At 49.4% G+C, this 15,965-nt stretch overlaps 1 protein-coding gene across 1 annotated transcript in view; it reads right to left on the bottom strand.

The window, feature by feature from the left end:
* The window catches only part of DAP (death associated protein), a 63,236-nt gene that overhangs the window by 15,115 nt on the left and 32,156 nt on the right, over positions 1–15,965 (bottom strand). The window lies entirely within an intron of this gene.

Raw genomic sequence — 15,965 nt, 5'->3', positions numbered from 1 at the left:
CTTTTGTTCACTTAGCACCCTGTCCTCAAAGTGGATGACAGGAAGAAATTAACACCTCCCCTGCCTGAGGCTTGCCCTTCTAGGGGATATTTGCAAGATTAATGGCCCTTTTACTTTGCTTCCTCACTGCCCCACCATCTCTGATCCATAAAGGAACCTGGCATCCAGATCCCGATAAGATGGTTATTTTGAGACATTAGTCTGCCATCTTCTCCGTCAGCTAGCTCTCTGAATAAAGTAATATTCCTTGCCTCAACACCTTGTCTCCAACTTATCGGCCTGTCGTGAGGTGAGCAGAGCCGCCTGGGACTCTGCTTTGGATTTCCTTCCCATTTAGCTCGCCACAGAGAGAGCAGAGCTCCCTGAGCTGTAGGTTCTCATTAGTTACCTACTGTATGTATGTTATGCTGTGCCTGTGTGCTAAGTCATGTCCAACTCTTCGTGATCCCATGGACTATAGCCTGCCAGGCTCCTACATGGAATTTTCCAAGCAAGGATACTAGAGTGACTTGCCATTTCCTCCTCCAGGGAATCTTCCCAGCCTAGGGATTGAACTCATGTCTCCTTCATTGGCAGGCAGCTTCTTTTGCCACCGAGTCACTTGGGAAGCCCTATTTTACTCATGGTGGTGGTTTAGTTGCTAAGTCATGTCTGACTCTTGTGAACCCATGGACTGTAGCCTGCCAGGTTCCTCTGTCCATGGAATTCTCCAGGCAAGAATATTGGAGCGGGTTGCCATTTCCTTCTCCAGGGGAGTTGAACTTGGGTCTCCTGCATTGCAGGCAAATTCTTTACCGACTGAGCTAGGAACTCATTGTTCTACCATAAAAGCCTATTTCATGCCCTGCTGCTGCTGCTGCTGCTAAGTCGCTTCAGTCGTGTCCGACTCTGTATGACCCTATAGATGGTGGTCCACGAGGCTCCCCCGTCCCTGGGAGTCTCCAGGCAAGAACACTGGAGTGGGTTGCCATTTCCTTCTCCAATGCATGAAAGTGAAAAGTGAAAGTGAAGTCGCTCAGTTGTGTCCGACTCTTAGCGACCCCATGGACTGCAGCCCACCAGGCTCCTCCATCCCTGGGATTTTCAAGGCAAGAGTACTGGAGTGGGGTGCCATTGCCTTCTCCCAGTAGTGTATATATGTCAATTCCAATTGGGATTGAAACACTGTTTTAAAAGAAATAATTTGTATCCCCTACAGGAAACCCTAGTCAAAGAGGAGTTCTTCTTTAGCTCTAGATGTTCTGTTATGTTTCCTCAGCATTTGCCTCAAAAAGGCACTAATTTGAATATAAAGGGGAAAAAAAAGCAACATCTTTTTGGTTCAGTAACAGGTCTATGAGTTCCTAAAACAATTACTAGTGACATAAATTCAAACATTTTCTGCATCACTGTTTTCAAAACGGATCACAAGGGCAGAAGGCATTGTATATTGTCCTGCTACCCTTTCTTGGAAGAAGAAACAAAGCAGCCACCTCCACCTGCCTGTTCCCTGGCCAGCAAAGAGAAGACCTGGGGACGGTCGCACGTCACTGACCCCCTGGGATAGTCCAGCCTGAGGCCTCGGCCACAGTGCCGCTGCTACTGGCACCTCCTTTCACGCTGGAAGACACACCAGTCTAAACACGTTGCACGGCTGCTCCAGCCAAGATGGAATTCTAGAAGGATCCTCACCGTAACTTGGGCTCGTAGGAGTTTGATCGTGCGTGTTAGCAATTCTCGAACTCCTGCCCATATGACCTGAAAGCCTGAGCCAGCTTCAGGGGTGGCTCACGGGTTTTCTCTCCATTGCTTTCCCTGCAATGACCCTTCCCCAGCTGTGTTCCCTGAGGACTTCCCACGTATTGTGATACCACAGAAGTGCTTACATGCCCAGCGCCCCTGCAAGGTCAAGGTTAATGGCTGAATTTACACTGTCCCCAGCACCTGACATAGTGTCTGGTGCACACAGAGGCTCAACAGATGCTGTCAGCACCAACTGAGTGTGGCAGGCACAGTCTATAGTAGTGGGGGGCAGGGGGGTGAGTTGTGGCTCACGTCTTAGAATGTACGGAGCTCCTCTGGCACCAGAGCCTTGAAGGGCTTGCAAGGAGCAATTCAAAGCTTTGCTTTTGTTACCTACTAGTCTGGCTGGGCCAGATCCACTGGCGAAGGGGGTGGTGGTGGACCTGGTGTTTTCAATCAAATGGGCTCTTTCCCCAGCTTTTGCCAGAATGACCTTGAAGACTAATAAACAGTCTCTCCCTATTAAGACAGGGCTCAGGCTAAGAGGTACCTCTTAAATCATCTCATGCCAAACTGAGAGTGCTGGTGGAACAATGAGTTGAATCTTAGAGGATAAGAACAGTCAGCCAAGGGCAGATGGAAGAGAGAGAAGGGGTGAGCACCCTACTGGGACCACATTCCAGAGTCTACAAATTCAATTTCAAAGAATCCATCAACTTTTTCTATGGCCATTCCTGGCAGATGTCAACAGATGGGTTGGGTTTCTTTGCAGGACTCTCATCACATTTCCCTAAAAGTCTCAAAAAATATAGACCTAAGGCACAGGTTCAAAGGCAGCCAACCTTGTAAAGAAACTGGAGTCTTTTTTTTTTATAAAGTGTGACTTCACTTTACTGCAAGAGGGACCATAATGTCCAAGGCAATGTCTCCAGAGCTTGGAGAAGATGAACTTGGGCACCTGCTATTCCAACTTACATCATGGACAGGTTTTTAAGTTCCATTTGCCTCTTCCCTTTGGGGCTTTCCCTGGTGGCTCAGACAGCAAAGAATCTACCTGCAATGCAGGAGACCCGGGTTCGATCCCTGGGTTGGGAAGACCCCCTAGAGAAGGGCATGGCAACCCACTCTGGTATTCTTGCTTGGAGAATTCCATGGACAGAGGAGCTTGGTGAGCTACAGTCCATGGGGTCACAAAGAGGCACACACTACTGAGCGACTGACACTTGCCTCTTCAGTTGGATTCTCAAATATGTGCATCAGAAGTAGTTGTCAGGAATTCCATTTTAGAATTTTGGAAGAGTCACCAAGGAAGGAGCCCAGTGACGTTAGCTCTAATAGGGATCTTTCCCCTAACAATTAAAAGAAATACACCACAGGATTATGAGGACTGAATAAGTCATTGAACCATTAAGAAGTTGCTATAAATAAGAAGTGTTAGTTTGATCACTTAAAACGGACTAGTTCTACAAGACTTCCAAGGCTCATAAAATACTGCTGGCTCTTGGCGATAGCTAGCACCGGGGGTGTGGCTTCCCTGGTGTCTCAGTGGTAAAGAATCTGCCTGCTAATTCAGGAGACGTGGGTTTGATCCCTGGGTCAGGAATATTCCCTGGAAAAGGAAATGGCAACCCACTCCTGTATTTCCATTCCTGGGAAATCCCATGGACAGAGGAGCCTGGCAGGCCACAGTGCATGGGGTCGCAAATGGGTCGGACACGACTTGGCAGCTAACCAGAAACGACGATGACCAGCACCTGGGGTGCCTGCCAACAGCTTCTTTAACCCAGCAGCCTGGGTGTGGGGTACCAGGGAGCCTTCTCCGTAGCTGGCCTCCCAAGGTGTCCCAGTGGAGCAGAGAGCAGGGCCCTGTGCTGTGACGTGGGTCCCTGGGCACTGGCCGGCTGTGACTTTAAGAGGGAGGCAGGGAGGAAGGAGAGAGAGAGGGTCACAGATGAAGCTTCTCGCCAGGTGCCGTCACAAAGATGCGTGTGACAGGGACCACTGATCCACAAGGTGTAGCGACCTCCCACCTGCACCCAGGAACAAGGCAGCCTGCACTCCAAGCCCCAAGCCCACGCGTGTAACGTTCATCTTCACGTGGGCCTTTGTGCCTCAGAGTCTCCAGTATCTCCTCTGACCTCAAACCAAAACCCTTGGGGCCAGATAAGTTTCAGAATTCAGATTTTGTTGCAAATATTACAAAGGCACCACACTGCATAAATCGTGATTAATGAATATTCCCGAAGGGGTCCGGGGCAGCACCCCTTAGTCAAAACCATTCATATTTTCTACAGCCAAACATGTGGAGGTTCCACCAAGTAGGATAAACAAGAACTATAAATAGCAGCACTTCAGTTTCTGCCACCATATCAGTTTTACTGTGAAAATACAAAAACCTCTGCAGTTTTCTGAGCCCCCTTGGACTGTGCACTTTGCTTCTCTGGAGACACTGGGGCACTTTCCGCTCTCTACCTCCTAGGAGGCTCCCTCTGCCACCAAGCAAGAGAAATAGATTTGAAATAAACAAGACAGTACAGCTGTTGAGGGGTAAAAAGAATTGTAGGCATTACTCTGGGATTACACAGAGAAGCTGCAGTCAGCTCTGTACATTTATCTATAGACAGCAAAATCTGATTCATGCATTTAAGCCAAACCTTTGGCAAGGCAGAATAAAACAGATGCAACCAGGAAATTCCTCCCAGATTGGCAGCCCGCTCCAGTGTTTTCTGGGTTCAGACAACTTGCACTAATAACCTAGCCTTGCATTTGCAGCTGATCTCAGGGCCCACGCTCCAGCCACTCTAAGAGGTGGGCAGGGCGGGCGGCACATGTGGAGCTCGCCCTCTTTCATACAGATGAGGAAGCCCCTAGTGACAGAGGAGACTGTTACCTGTGGTCCCCTGTCTGAGAGGAAGTGGGGTCCCGACAGGAACCTGGGTCCTCAAATTCTCTGGCAAACTGTCCTCCTAACACTGGCCATACGCACAACCCTCAGGACTGTGGCCCTCAAATGTTCCAATCACTTCTAGTCTTTTTTAAAAAATTATTATTTATTTTTAATTGAAGGATAATTGCTTTATAGTATTGTGTTGCCTTCCCTGGTGGCTCAGAGGGTCAAGAGTCCACCTGCAATGCAGGAGACCCTGGTTTGATCCCTGGGTTGGGAAGATCCCCTGGAGAAAGAAATGGCAACCCACTCCAATATTCTTGCCTGGAGAATCCCACGGACAGAGGAGTCTAGCAGGCTACAGTCTGTGGGGCTGCCTAGAGTTGGACACGACTGAGTGGCTAACACACACACTGTGTTGCCAGACACCTCTAGTCTTGTAACGTGATTCGAGTAACCTGGGTTAATTCTTGGAAACCCTGCTGCCCATCTCCTCCTCTTGGAGATTTAAATGTCCTGAGCGCATGAGGACCCCGAGATGTCGTAAGGAACCCAGATGAACTTCATTTCACACATATTTCATAAATGCATTTGAATATGAAATCTCTGGGGCAGAACTCCCATCAGCTCTGACACATTCAGGGACGCTGATTAAAGGCAGCTCCAGTTGTGTTCCAGGCTGTGCATAGAGCTGAATGCGGCTGATGCACTTGGAAAGTGTCTTACCTCCAGGGTTGGAAGAGAAACCACAGTGATTTATCGGGAGACCCAAGTCTAGGGAACCCATTTTTCCAATCTTCCTTCTTTTCCTTCTCACGGCCAGTAATCCCCGGCCACATGCTGTTGGAGTCCTGGATGGACAACCCAGGCCCCCTCTACTGCTGACCATGAGCAAGGCTGGGAATTTTGCTCACAGATGCTTGAGCACCTTGTCACTCACGGGGAGACACAGCACCCCCACGAGAGCTGAATGTCCTCACTGGCACACACTGTCTCTGCAAAACCTGGTGGACAATGGGCATTTTTCACGGTGAAAGGGGACCCATCTGTGGTCCAAGCTCCTGCCCTCCTCCAGTGTTCCTTTCCAAGCCAGCATACCCTTTCCTGGGGCTTCCCCGTTGGTGCTAGTGGTAACCTGCCTGCCCATGCAGGAAACATAAGAGATGGGGGTTTAATCCCCGGGAGGAGAACATGGCAACCGACTCCAGTATTCTTGCCTGGAGAATTGCATGGACAGAGGAGCCTGGTGGGCTGGTCCATAGACTTGCAAAGAGTTGGACAGGACTGAGGTGACTGCACACACGAACGCACATAACTTTTTTCCTGGCTAAGCAAGGTGACGAGGGCACAGCAGCATATTTAAAAGCAAAGTGAAGTTACACTGTTGGCTCTGATTTTTCCTTTGGAATTTATTTGATCTATTGACATGCTGGGAAATTCCAGAAATTATGAAATTCTTGGTCAGGTGGGAGAACTAGACCAAGTATCACTGGTGAACATTTGTTCCTGGAGCTGTAACAAAACGACATTCAGGCGGTCACTAGGAATTTTACTCTCATTTGGGTAATAGTAAAATTGCCCTTGAAAGCATGTGAGATCCCTAGAAACAAAGCATTTTTCAAATATGTGCTATTAGGTGGGACAAGAAAGCAACAATTATTTCCAAAGTTAGGACGGGGGAATTCGAGCTTTGCTCAGGGTCAGCACTTATATCAAACAGCGGGACACTGAAGGGTAAGGGGAAGGTAAGGGTTAGTTGCTCAGTCGTGTCTGACTCTTTGTGACCCCACAGACTGTAGCCCTCCAGGCTCCTCTGTCCATGGGGTTTTCCAGGCAAGAATGCTGGAGTGGGTTGCCCTTTCCTTCTCCAGGGGATCTTCCCCATCCAGGGATCGAACCTGGGTCTCCTGCACTGCAGGCAGATTCTTTACTGACTGAGCTAGAAGGGAAGCCCCGGGGACACTGAAAAGATGCCCTAAAACCTGTGAAGCAGGCGGCAGCGCCTGGGGCAGCGTGGACCACTGTCTCCTGCCAGCCTTTCCTGTGGATGGCATTCCACAGCCAGAACAGACCCCGGCAGCCCCCTGTGCCTTAATGTTCTAGAACAACGAGAGGGATCTCCTTACAGTGGGAGGACTGCTTTCAGCTCTAGGATTTTGACCGTAAAGTAAAGGAGGTGAAGGGTCTGTTTCAGACATCCTGCTAAGAGCTAATGTTTCTCTGAGTCTGGGCCAGGAACGGATCCAGGTGTGGGTGGTGTGCTAACTCATGTAGTCTTCACAAGGGACCTGATCAGGTAAGCCCTACCATCAACCACAACTTATCCACCGATGAGGACGCCAGGGCACAGAGAGGTTTAGCAAGCTGCCCAAGGCTACACAGCGAGCAAGAGGGGAAGCAAGGATCCACACTCACAAATCTGGGCCCTCCGGGGCAGGCAGTGCTTTTCAGAGTCCAAACCGCCACATACTTTAAGGTCTTTTGAGGTTGCGACACAATCCTGTGAATTCACCCAAATGTTGCTTATTTGATAAGAAAATCAAACCGTGACTGATGAGTTGCTAAGACTCACTCACTTTACTAATCGATGGCCAGGCATCACTGCAGCTCCATGTAGCAGGTGCCTCTGAAAGGGCGGAGTGTGCCAGGACACAGAAATGACTTGGGGGCACAAACAGCCAAATTATAACTTAAGGAGAAAAAGCTGAATCTTCAGTTATTAATTCTCCAGTCTGCCTGATGCGAAGAGCCAACTCATTGGAAAAGACTCTGATGCTGGGAAAGGTTGAGGGCAGGAGGAGAAGGAGGGCAACAGAGGATGAGATGGTTGGATGGCATCACTGACTCAATGGACATGAGTTTGAGCAAACCCCTGGAGATGGTGAAGGACAGGGAAGCCTGGTGTGCTACAGTTCATAGGGTTGCAAAGAGCCAGACAGGACGTAGCGACTGAACGACAAGTCTGGAATTGCTTAAACTACTCTCTATCGGACAGCTTTGATCAAGACCCACGAGAAAAACTCGGGTCATGTAACACCGGGACCCACTGTGCACACACAGGCACACCTGAAACAAACAGCTCTGACTCTTACAGCCTGGGAGTCACTCACATGTTTTCTGCTTGATCCTAGTCCATTAAAAAAAAAAAAATGCTGGTCTGTTTCCACCCACTGAACTGACTTCAGGACCTACCAACGGACTACAGCCTGCATTTGGAAAGTATGGTTTCCCCTGAGGAGTCACATGAAACGATAGGCCTTCCTGGGCCTCCATTTTTGTCTGTAATTATAATAATGCCTGAACATCACTGTAGGGCTTCACAGGGAAATGCCTGCCCTGCAGGGCGGTCACAAGAATGGGCTGGCAAACAGCTAAGGCTCTCTGACCAGGACACAGTGTCCTTGGACCAGATGGGGAGGCGCTGGAGGGTGGCTTGAGTGTGTTGTCAGGCGACTGATTTTTCCATTAGAGGAAAACCTTATTTAGTCAGATTTCACTGATTTGAAGTTTATATCCATTAGGAGACAGTCTGGATGAGTAGGCAACATAAACAAGATGGCAGGAAGGATATTAAAACCCCTTACGGAAGAAAGGTCTGGGGAAGAAACCCCAGACACTCGACAGTGAAAATATTATTTGTGTATCATCTATATACACAAATAGTGAATACATTTATTACAAAGAATTCTTACTTAGCCATGAAAGCACGACTCTTCTACGAGGAATTTTACTGGCAACACTCTAATTAGACAAGCCTGAGTTACAGTATGGTTGCAAAAGCAACAATATCACATTTCTTTCTGTTTTCTAACTTGGAATTCTGAAAAGTGTATCCTGTTGTTGTTGAACAGAATTAATATGCACTGGTAAAGTTCTACTGCATGAGGTTATACTTTATAAGAGCTGTTAGGTTTGCTATTCAGAATACATACACGCATTCCTATAAACAGTCAGGCAGGGGATTGATGGCCCAGTGGCTAAGACTCCAAGCTCCCGATGAAGGGGGCCTGGATTCAGTCGTTGGCCAGGAAACTAGAGCCCCCATGCCGTAACTAAAGAGTTCGAATGCCACAGCTAAAGATTCCACATGACGTAACTAAGACCTGGTGCAACCAATAAATAAATATTTTTTTAAAAAGAGGCAAATTACCTGGGATGGCAGGTGACAAGTAAAAGTCCAATGAATTCCATTTGACCCCACATTAGTCTCCTGGAGGCTGTGTAGCTGTGTCCAGGGTGCAAGAGCCAAACAGAGCGTGCCCCAGAGAGGAACGAGGCACAGGCCAAGGGCTAGAGCCTTTCCACCCTCAGAGAAGGCTTCCTCTCCCAGGCTATTGTGAGCTCCCTGCTGCCCCCTGCAGATGGCTGTGGACGGGCTTGGCAGATGTTGAGGCTGCAGGGGGTTTGCGGTTTTCTCTATGCAGGGCCTCCCAGGCCAGGTCGCGGCTCAGGTGCCCTGGGAATTCCCAAGAGGTGACCACGAAAGGCAGTGCTGAGACTTCTCTGACTGTGGGACTCTTAAAATTTCTGTTTTCAATTTTAGCTGTTTCCTTTAAAATAGAGAAGAAAGCATCGTATACACTCGCACCCAGCTGCTACAGCTCACATGCCAGCATTGCTCTATCACCGTGCCTCCCCACTGAACTTTGTCTCGTGGTGGTTTTTAAAGCAAATTCCTGGTGTCACGTCATTCCATCCATAAACACTTGAGCAGGTACCTCTAACAGACAAGGATTTTTGACAGAACAAGACAATACCATTTTAGTACACCCAACACAATAAACATTCATTTAAAAAGTAGTATGTAATCAATAATGTGTTCAATTTTCCTGATTCGCTGAAAAAAGATATTTTTTCCCTTGGTTTGTTTGAAGCAGTAAAAGAATACGTGGAACTTTAAAACTATTTGTATTAAAAATGCTGTCCTGACTGTGCCGTGTTCATTGGGCGGCCTGCAGGTCATTTCCTGGGCCTACCTCGTTCAGTGTGGGACCCGCTGTCTGCTGGGTAATCAGTGGGTATGGGCCCTGAGGCCACCCAGCGGGCCCCTGGTTCTCAGCCAGAGGTCTCTTGGGGGAGACTGCACAGGAACTCCAAGGGCACAGGAAGATGAACAGGTGGGGAAATTGGGGCCACAGGACTCTTTTTATCAGGGTCCTTTATGGGGCTGGGCGGCTGGGATGAGCAGGCTTGAAAAATTCTACACAAGGAATGCACCCACACCTCACAGCATCATCGAGAAACATGGCTAATGTGAAACAAGCTGACAGTTAGCTCCTTGTAACATGTCCTAGGGGGAGTCCTCGAAAGGCAAGCATGGCTGTTGGTGCTCAGCCTAATTTATCATGTGTCCCCCGTGTGCTTCAGGGCAGTGGCTTTAAGCGTGGGCCCCACACGGCAGCGTCAATTCACTGGGAAGGGGCTGGAGAGGCAGACACTTGCCCCCCGACCCCCAGATCTGATCAACCAGAAATGCGGGGTGGGGAGGGGGTGCAGGGCTGGCGATCTGTGTTTCAGCCACTCCCAGGAAATGCTGCCTTGACTCCGGCTGAGAGCCAAGTTGTCCCCAAGGTCATGGTGTTCACGGGGAGAGGGGCAGCCCTGGAGGTCCACTCTCCTCCTCCACCTCCTCCTCCCACAACTAGGGGAACACTTGCTCCCGCGTGTCGGGGCGCTGACGACAGGACAAGAGTGTGTGTAACGGCCGCTCGGCCGTGTCTGTTTGCGAACCTGTGGACTGTAGCCCGCCAGGCTCCTCTGCCCATGGGGATTCTCCAGTCAAGAATGCTGCAGCGGGTTGCCATGCCCATCTCCAGGGGGATCTTCCTGATCCAGGGATAGAACCCGGGTTTCCCGCATTGCAGGCAGATTCTTTACTGTCTGAGCCACCAGGGAAGCCCCAACTAAGACAAGGCACAGGGAAATAAAGAAATATTTTAAAAAGCATTCTGGCCCTAACTCTGCACCCTGTCCCACTGCAGAGGTCGAGGGGACCCTCCAGGGTGCAGTCCCCCAGTTCTGGGCGGGCTTAGGGTGCCCTGCGGAGCAGCAGAGCTGGAGCAGGTGGTGTTGCAGGGAGCCCTGCTGGACGAGGACCAAGGAAGAAGACGCGCAAGTTCTGTAATGAACCGTGGACAGTGCAGGCGGCTGAGCTGAGAGCCCTCATCGCGCTACAGGACGTCTCATCAGTCCACCCTCATTATGATTGAAAATGGAGAAGATACTCAGGACCAGCAGAGCTGCAGACCTGCTGTCCAGTTGCTTCAACTAAGCTGTGGGCCCTCCCCCAATGAACGGAGGCGCATATGGGGTGTAGAACACTGAGAACCACGCCAGCCCCCAGACCTTCAAAAAGTTGTCTGATGTGCCGGAAAATTAAAGTGAATTTGAACTTGAGTGAAAGATGCTTAGTTGTGTCCAATTCTTGGTGACCCCATGGACTGTAGCCGGCCAGGCTCCTCTGTCCATGGGATTCTCCAGGCAAGAATACTGGAGTGGGTGCCCATTCCCTTCTCCAGGGGATCTTCCCCACCGAGGGATCGAACCCGGGTCTCCTGCACTGTAGGCAGATTCTTTACCATCTGAGCCACTAGGGATGTTCTGCTATAACATGGCTCTAAGAGAACAAGGGTTCTTAATCCGAGGGGTCAGGAGATTAAAAAAAATCAGGCAATCCATGAACTAGGTCAGGGGAAAACAAACAAACCAAAACCAAACCGTCTTTTAATTTTCATTCTCTCTCAATGTGAATTCAGACAACAAGCCACAGTGGTGTGAGCAGAACCTGTAACTCTTAAGTCGCTCTTACATCGCAGCTACCTCAAAAAATGGTTTACGGTCATCACCATTTCAAAGTGACAGCAGCAATCATGCAATCTTGTGATTAAATTCTTTAAGTAAATGCAGCCCAGTTTAAAACAGGGCTTCCCTGATGGCTCAGACGTTAAAGAATCTTCCTGCAATGCAAGAGACCCAAGTTCAATCCCTGGGCTGGGAAGATCCCCTGGAGAAGGGAATAGCTACCCACTCCAGTATTCTTGCCTGGAGAATCCCATGGACAGAGGAGTCTGGCGGGCTACAGTCCATGGAGTTGCAAAACGTCAGACATGACTGAGTGACTAACACCCCCACAATATTTTGATAACTGCATTTCATACCTCTTAGCACACCTAAGAAAACTTGTATTAGGAGGAAGCAAAAACAAAATTAGGAAAAATATAGAGGAAAAAATTCAAAAGGATTTGAAAAACAAGAAAACATAGATGGACAGACGGTAGGCTCTTTGTTAAGAGAGCAGGGGCCTCCTATGTGGGTCCTTCTGATAGCAGGAGTCTCAAACGTGGCTGTAAACTGCCCGGCACCCACTGTGGAGGGAAATAAGCGAATAGTTGCTGAGCTGCTATTTTTAGAGCCGGGAGAAGGGAGGACTCCCCGATCCCTGCCCTGCACCCTAAAGGGCCAATGCTGCAGAGCACAGTGAAAGAATGAAAATGAAAAGACAGGGTTTGGGTTTGGTTTGTTTGTCTCCCCCTGCTGCTGCTGCTGCTGCTGCTGCTAAGTCGCTTCAGTCATGTCCGACTCTGTGCAACCCCACAGACAGGAAGCCCACCAGGCTCCTCTGTCCCTGCCTAGTTCAAATATTAAAAAATTAAATGAATGCTGTAGCCTGATGGCCTGGGTCTGCTCTGTGGAGGGACGCTTCTGTACCTGATACTAGGGAGTGTTCGTGACGTGATGGGGATAACTCCAAAGATGGCTCTGAAGAACATGGGGAGTGGACTTCCCGGGTGGTCCAGCGGTTAAGACTCCAGGCTTCCACTGTAGGGGGCTTGGGTTCCACCCCTGGTCCGGGAAGTTCCCCAAGGGCGTACGGTGCGGCCAAGAAAAGAGACTTACTTTAGGGACTTCCCTGGTGGCCCAGTGGCTAGGACCCTGAGCTCCACAATGCAGGGGGCCTGGCTTTGATCCCTGGTCAGGGAACTCGATCCCACTTGCCACACTAAGACCCGGTGCCGCCAAATAAATAAATACTAAAAAAAGAAATAAAGAACATGGGAAGTCACCTCCCAGCCCATGGGCTGCCGACACTGCCGGCCCCTCCAGGTGACACTTGGACAAGCTGAGTCTGATGGCTGTGCCCTGGACCCTCTCCCCACAGGACATCGGCAGCAGCCAATAATGCGGTTCCTGCAGCAACAGAAAAACTCAGAGAGTGATCTCCCTGTCCTTTAGGCCGTTTAACAGGCAGTTCCAGGGACCCCAGCAAAGGCCTCTGTGAAATGGTTGCTGGGTTATTTCCAGGGGGTGAAGAAGTCCCCTGGAAAGCAATTCACAAGTTTATCTGGGGAGGAAAGTGAAAGTGTTAGTTGCTCAGCTGTGTAGGACTCTTTGCAACCCCATGAATTATAGCCCACTAGGCTCCTCTGTCCATGGGATTTCTCAGGCAAGACTACTGGAGTGGGTTGCCATTTCCTTCTCCAGAGGATCTTTCTGAGCTAGTTGAACCCAGGTCTCCTGCCTTATAGGCAGATTCTTTACCTGAAAAGCAATTCATAAGAGTTTATCTGGGGAGGAAGCAACAGACAACAGTGAAGGATTCACACAACTGTCGGGAAAGGAGGGGATTAGTGCAGGTTTCCAGGCAAACAGGGCTGTTTCTCCCATGCTGTGGAAAGAGCTGGGCAGCTGAGCAGGACGGGAGCTCTCCTGCCTTGTCCATCATCCGTGCCCCGGGGCCACGAAAGCTCACTGTGGAATTTTCACCGGGAGGCTGCACCGAAGCGTTTACCACTTTCTTTGCATGTCAGCTTGTCACATGTAACAATTAATTTGATGATCGCAAATTGGACCTGACAAGAAGCCTCTTGATGATACGGCACGCCTGGTATTCGGCAGAGATGAACACCATTCTAATTTCTCCAGCAGAGATGCAAGGATCAGCCGGGGCCTTGATTCTAATCCCCAGAGCACCTGACTGGGCTCCGGCTGGCGGCTGTGTAGCCCCCTCCTCTGACAGCTGTGGACGATTTTAGGAAGCACCGTGTCCTGGGGTTGCTCAGTTTTCAGGATGTGAGGAGGACAGGCAGAGACTGAGTGCCACCGCTGGAGAATCAGTGGGAAAGCAAGGCTGAATAAACTCTGACAGCAAGTCAGGAAGGAAGAGCATTTGGTTGGGGAACCTGATTAACGATGAACTTTGCAGGAACCCATCAATGGTGCCAGGTAAACGCCCTTTGGACTAGACATCCGTGGGCAGCCATCTCATTCCACCTCCTCCCCTCCAAGCAGCCGCCAACTAAATCTGGTGTGTGGGTCTCCTGCCCCCACCCCAGCGCAGATGCCCTGGTCCCCCTAAGGAGAACGGTTTAGGGGAAATATGTCTGCTAAGTCACTTTTTAGTCGTGTCCAACTCTTTGTGACCCCATGGACTACTGCCCGCCCAGCTCCTCTGTCTATGGGATTCTCCAGGCAAGAATACCAGAGTGGGTTGCCATGCCCTCCTCCAGGGGATCTTCCCGACCCAGGGGACCCAGGGATTGAACACACTGTCTCTTATTGGCAGGCGGGTTCTTTACCACTAGCGCCACCTGGGAAGCCCAGGGGAAATACATTGGGGTCTAAATGAAGACACTTGTCCTCTGACAGTGATGCCTCTCAGCTCACACCCACCACCCAGCAACAGGCCCTCATGCTGACTCTTTCTGGAAATCACTATTCCCGACCTCCCTTTAAGGGATGCAGTTAGGAATGAGACCATAGAACCAAACATCAATCACAAAAGCTGCACAGCAAGACATTCAGTGTTCAATGTACTGAGAAACTCTCTTTACACGTCTTGTAGCCCCTGGCTGCTGCAGCCGCAAAGTCCTGGCCGTCAGAAGGTCAGTGGTCCTTCAGAATTACGCCCCTTGATGAAATATCAAAGCCAAAGAAATATGGTCAGACATGCCTTACACAGCTGCAGCCTCACCTCCTTCCTGCTATCATGTGCTTAGTCGCTCAGTCGTGTCCGACTCTTTGCCATCCCATGGACTGTAGCCCACCAGGCTCCTCTGTCCATGGGGATTCTCCAGGCAAGAATACTGGAGTGAGTTGCCCTGCCCTCCTCCAGTGGATCTTCCCAACCCAGGGATCAAACCCAGGTCTCCCGCACTGCAGGAAGATTCTTTGAGCCACCAGAGAAGCCCAAAGAGCAAGCAGTTTACGAAAGAAAACCAGCAAACTACTTCTCTCATCTGAAACAGTATTTATGACAATAAACTCTTAAGCTGATAGGAAAAAGAAGATACATTAATAGCTTATTAGATAACAAATAAGAATGTAAAAATAATGGTAATTAATTTAATCCCTTACATACACATCTCCTGTGCTCAGTCACTCAGTTGTGTCTGACTCTTTGTGGCCCTGTGGACTGTAGCCCACCAGGCTCATCTGTCTGCAGGATTCTCCAGGCAAGAATACTGGAGTGGGTTGTCATTTCCTCCTCCAGGCAATCTTCCAGACTCAGGGATCTAACCCTCATCGACAGGCGGATTCTTTATCACTAGCACCATCTGGGAAGCCTATGTGTCTCCTATCCTATAAACATCCTTTGAGGTGTGCAAGATCCCTCAACTAGGTAGTGGTACAACTGGCCCAACTCAGGTCTTCCAGCTGAATCCTTCTATTCCACCTTGATACCCAGTGAGAAAAGTTATGTGGCTACGAGCCCTAGACACAATACTAAGCTCCTCTGGAGCATCATAATGTTTATTGGTAAGCCCATGTCCTCGAGACATTTGGGGAGAAATAACAGATGAGAAATAGAGGTGCTTATAGAAACAACTGTTAAGAATACTCAGGCAATTAAAAAAAAATAACCAGGCAAGAAAGAAAACAACAGTTTTGAGTATTTTTAGTAAAGGAACAGACAGCATGCTACAGTCACTAACATACAGTGCTTTTCAAGGAGAGACTATTTTGCAGGCTCTGGGTCAGAATAAAAGAAATGTGTGAAAGCAAGCTCCCGCCTCATTAGAAGACTTGGTTTGAGCTGGCTCTACGTTTTACTAAGTGTCACCATCTTCTAACAGTCAGTCCTAAAGCAACTCCGTCCTGAATATTCACTGGAAGGACTGATGCTGAAGCTGAAGCTCCAAATTTGGGCCACCTGATGCAAAGAGCCAACTCACTGGAAAAGACCCTGATGCTGGGAAAGATTGGGGGCAGGAGAAGAAGGGGGTGACAGAGGATGAGATGGTTGGATGGCATGGACATGAGTTTGAGCAAACTTTGGGAGATCGTGGAGGACAAGGAAGCCTGGCATGCTGCAGTCCATGGGATTGTAAAGAGTCAGACACTACTGAGCAACTGAACA

The sequence above is a fragment of the Capra hircus genome, chromosome 20 (assembly GCF_001704415.2).
Source record: "Capra hircus breed San Clemente chromosome 20, ASM170441v1, whole genome shotgun sequence".
NCBI lineage: Eukaryota > Metazoa > Chordata > Mammalia > Artiodactyla > Bovidae > Capra > Capra hircus.
The sequence above is the reverse complement of the archived record's forward strand: the minus strand, read 5'-3'. Positions and strand labels throughout refer to the sequence as shown.